This window comes from Heterocephalus glaber, unplaced genomic scaffold (assembly GCF_053883595.1).
Source record: "Heterocephalus glaber isolate CG9 unplaced genomic scaffold, H.glaber_assembly_v1.0 deba00001662, whole genome shotgun sequence".
Classification (NCBI taxonomy): Eukaryota; Metazoa; Chordata; class Mammalia; order Rodentia; family Bathyergidae; genus Heterocephalus; species Heterocephalus glaber.
In genome coordinates this window covers 11,249,539-11,254,369 of record NW_028258403.1, presented here as the reverse complement: position 1 = coordinate 11,254,369, position 4,831 = coordinate 11,249,539, and the positions used below count along the sequence as shown (strand labels likewise).

The window sequence follows — 4,831 nt, the reverse complement described above, 5'->3', positions numbered from 1 at the left end:
ATCTCTCTTTTCAGAGTGCAATAGTTTTCAGAGAAGAGGTCTTTGACTTCTTTCGTTAGGTTGATTCCTAGGTATTTGGATGCTATTGTGAAAGAAATTGTTTCCCCTGTTTCTGTCTCAGTGAGTCTATTGTTTGTGTAGAAGAAAGCTATTGATTTTTGTGTGTTGACCTTGTATCCAGCTACTCTACTGAATTTGGTTATTAAGTCTAGAAGACTTTTGATGGAGTTCTTGGGGTCTTCTATATAGAGTATCATGGCATTAGCAAATAATGACAATTTGATTTCTTCAATTCCTATCTTTATTCCTTTTATTTCTTTCTCTTGTCTAATTGCTGTGGCTAATGTTTGTAAAAGTATACTGATCAAGAGTGGTGATAGTGGACATCCTTGTCTTGTTCTTGATTTTAGTGTGAAGGATTTCAGCTTTTGACCATTTAGTATGATACAGGCTGTTGGCTTTTCATAGATGACTTTTATCAGATTGAGGTGGAGACCATCTATTCCAATGTTTTTGTCAGGTTTTTATCATAAATGCATGTTGGATTTTGTCAAATGCTTTTCTTCATCTATGGAGATAAATCATATTGTTTTTGTCCTTGCCTCCATTGATATAGTGTATTACATTGATTAATTTGCATATGTTGAACCATCCCTGCATCCCTGGGATGAATCTCACTTGATCAGGGTGTATGATCTTCTTGATGATCTTCTGCATTCTATTTGCCAGTATCTTATTAAGGATTTTTGCATCTATGGTCATTAGTGAGACTAGCCTATAGTACTCTTTTTCAGTTGAGTCTTTCTCTGCTTTGGGGATCAAGGTGATGCTTACTTCCAGGAATGAATTTGGGAGTATTGCCTCCCTTTCAATTTCATTGAAGAGTCTAAAGAGCAGTAGCAGTAGTTCCTCTCTAAATGTCTTGTAGAATTCAGCTGTGAAGCCATGAGGACCTGGGCTTTTCTTAGTTCATAAGTTTTTAGTTATGTTTTCAGTTTCATTGGTTGATATTGAGTTGTTTAGAATTTTTAGGCCTTCTTCGGTCAGCTTTGGTAATTCATATATATATCTAGGAATCTGTCCATTTCTTCAGTGTTTTCCATCTTATTCACATATAGGTTCTTGAAGTAGGTATTGATGATCCTCTGGACTTCTGCTGGTTCTGTTGTAATTTCACCCTTTTCATTCCTAATTGCATGGATTTGGGCCTTTTCTTTCCTTTTTCTGATAAGGTTGGCTAAGGGTTTGTCAATTTTGTTGATTCCTTCAAAGAACCAACTCTTGGCTTCATTAATTTTTTGTATCCTTCTCTTAGTCTCCATTGAATTGATTTGTGCTGTGATCTTTGTAATTTCCTCCCTTGTATGAAGTTTGAGTTTGTCTTGCTCTTCTCTTTCTAGAAGCTTGAGGTTCAGCTTTAGCTTGTTTAATTGGGCTCCCTCTGTTTTCCTAATATGAGTATTCACTGCTATGAATTTCCCTCATAAGACTGCTTTCATTGTGTCCCATAGAGTCTGATATGTTGTATTGTCATTGTCATTTAATTGAAGGAACTGTCTGATTTCTTCTTTAATTTCCTGTGACCCATTTGTTATTCAGAAGTGTGTTGTTCAATCTCCATGTGTTTAAGAAATTCTTGCGGTTTCTTTTGCTATTGATCTCCCATTTCATTGCACTATGGTCTGATAATATACAGGGGATAACTTCAATTCCTTTGCACTTACTTAAACATGTTCCATGAGCAAATATGTGTTCTACTTTGGAGAATGACCCCTGTGCAGCTGAAAAAGATGTGTATTCTGATTTTGTGGGGTGGAACACTCTGTAAACATCGGTTAAGTTCATTTGTTTAAGAGTTCCATTGAGTTCTAGTATTTCATTACTTATTTTTTATCTAGTTTATCTATTTGTGACAGTGGGGTATTGAGGTTCCCCACTGCTATTGTATTAGTGCCTATATCACTTTTCATGTCTGTTAGTATTTATTTTACATAGTTGGGCACACTAGTGTTTGGTGCATAGATATTTATGATTGTCATCTCTTCCTGTCAGATCATTCCCTTTTCAAGGATATAGTGTCCTTCTTTGTCTCTCTTAATCAGTATTGGTTTAAAATCTATTTGATCTACAAAGAGAATAGCTACTCCTGCTTATTTTCGGGTTCCCGTCACATGGAGTATTGTTTTCCACCCTTGAACTTTCAGTCTATGAGTTTCATTTTGAATTGTGTTTCTTTATGCAGCATATTGTTGGATTTTGCTTCTTGACCCTTCTGCCAGTCTTACTTCCTTTAATTGATGAATTGAGACCATTAACATTGATGGTTATAACTGATACATATTGACTTATCATTGTCAAGACTTTTTCTTTTTGTTCGATTCTCCCCCTTTGCATTTAATTTCTTGTCGCGCCCGATGGATTCATTCTGCTGTGCTTCCTGGGGTTGTGATCCTTGTTGTCTTTTCCTAGGATATTGTTTAAAATTTTTTGGAGTGCTGGTTTGGTATTCATGAAATTCTTTAGGTGCTCTTTGTCATGAAAGTATCTTATTTCTCCATCAATTTTGAAAGATAGTTTTGCAGGGTACACCAATCTGGGTTGAAGGCTGTTTTCCTTTAGGGCTTCGAATATGTCACTCTAAGCTCTTCTTGCCTTGATGGTTTGTGTTGAGAAGTCTGCTGTGATTCTGATGGGTTTTCCTTTGTACGTGATTTTTTTTTTTGGAAGCAATATGTTTAATTGGAAGATTTCCATGAATTATACATGAAGTTTCTAAACATAGAAATTCAGTGAAGTACAAAACATTAAGTTACAGGCTGTGGAAAGAGAAGGCAGCATCAATGGTGGCACCTTCTGATCTTGGTTGTTCTAGGGGTAAAGGGTTGGGGAAGGTCTTTTTTAAACCAATCCCCTCATTTCAATGTACAAAATAATTACTCTGATCCATATTAAATTGTATTGAAAACAAAATGGACTAAAAAGCAAATAATACTCTATGTTTGTGTGAAGGTGTGAGTCCTTCAAAGCAAGAAGGAGATAGCTGGGGGAAGGTTCTGTGGTTGTGACCCAAGCGGGCACTCCCGCTGCTCCATTTTCACTTTTAGTGGTCTCAGAAAGGTCTGATTTTTCTTTTCTTTCTTCCCCTTTGTATTTGCTTGGAAGTTTCACCAGCTGTCTACCCGACCGTCTCGACTTTCCTCAAAGTTTTTCTGCCACTCTCTTTCTCGTTTGGCTTTTTCTTGAGCTTCAATCTCTTCTTCCCTTTGTCGTTTTCTTTCATGCATCTCTCTGGCTTCTCTCTCTTTCCTTTTAATTTCCAGCTCAGCAAAGATTTTCATGGTCTGCTTATACACTGCTGTTTGAACAGCTCAGGATCATCCTCCTCTACATTTGTAGGTTTCCCTTCCTTCTTTAATTGTTTTTTTTATCATTCTTTTACAGTGTGTTCCACGTATTCTTTTCTTGCCTGAATTACATCAAGGGCCCTCTTCTTTTGTTCCTGATCCAGTAGCAACTTGTAAGCTTTGTCCACAGCTTCAAAAGCCTTTTGTGCTCTGTCAGCATCATCCTGGTTTTTGTCAGGATGCACCAATATGGACAACTGGAGAAACCTCATTTTTGTTTCTTCATCTGTCACTTCAGGATCTATCTGAAGAACCTCATATGGGTTCAGAGTGAAGTAAGAGGAACCAGGAGGGGTCAATCTTTCAGTTTGATTTTTGGACGTTAGAACTGAATCTCTTTTCTCTATTTGTTTTACCTCACTGTAGAAGGTCATAAATGCTTCCTTGTTGCTGCCTCTGCCACCCGAGGTGCCATTCTCTCCCAAAGCTGCCATTTTCCCAGCTCTAACTTTTTCTTTTCTCTAACTGCTTGTAGAACTTTATTCTTCTGTTGGGTTTCTGGAATCTTAACAATTATATACCTATGTGTAAGGTTTGTTTTTTTTTTTTTTTTTGATTAAGGTATTTGGACTCCTATATGCCTCACTTACTTGGATGTCAAGTTCTTTTCCCTGCTTGGGAAGTTTTCTGCCATTACTTCTGTGGTACTTTTTTTTTCCCATTAAGTTTATTGGTACATTTTAGGTATAAAATACAGTTACATTCATCATTGGGATCTTGTACCATTACATGAGTATCTTGGTTCTTATTTTTTTCCCCTTCCCCTGCCCTCCATTCACCTCCTCCACCCTTCCCTATTTGCAAAGACTTTGTTTCCATTTTTTTCCTTTTCTCATATTTTTTCTTTTCTCTTCTTTCCTTTCCCCTACCCCTCCCAGTTCCCCTGCTCCTTTAGACCTTTACTTCCTATTACACAATATCAATTATACATTTTTAAAATTACAATATCAAGATCTAGGAGACATTACCACCGATTTTACAGAATTTAAAAGGATATAGAAAGCATATTACAAAAATCGTTTTTGAAATAAATTTGACAACTTCTAAGAAGTAACTTGGAAGACAAATTAATGAAACTAACTTTGGAGGAAATATAAAATTTGAATAGCACCTATTAAAGAAAGTATATTCCTAGCTTAAAAACCTACCTATATGACAACAACAGGCTCATATACATTTTGACTGATAAATTACATCAAACATTTAAAGCAGAAAAAAAAAGGGACACTTCTCCCCTCATTTCAGGAAATCAACATTGTGTTAATCCTAAAACTGAATAAAGATAATAGAAGAAAAACATATGAACATATATAGAAATTTGTTTAACAATACAAACTGTTAGAAGTCCAATCTGGCAGTATGTAAAAAGTGGTTTTATTATAGGCATGGCAGTGTTGGTTCAGAATTGGAAGATCCACACCCACAAG

The 4,831-nt window shown here is 36.2% G+C and overlaps 1 pseudogene; it reads right to left on the bottom strand.

The window, feature by feature from the left end:
* Nucleotides 1–3,018: 3,018 nt before the first annotated feature.
* LOC101700739 (dnaJ homolog subfamily C member 8 pseudogene) lies at nucleotides 3,019–3,849 on the bottom strand (annotated as a pseudogene).
* Nucleotides 3,850–4,831: the final 982 nt, after the last annotated feature.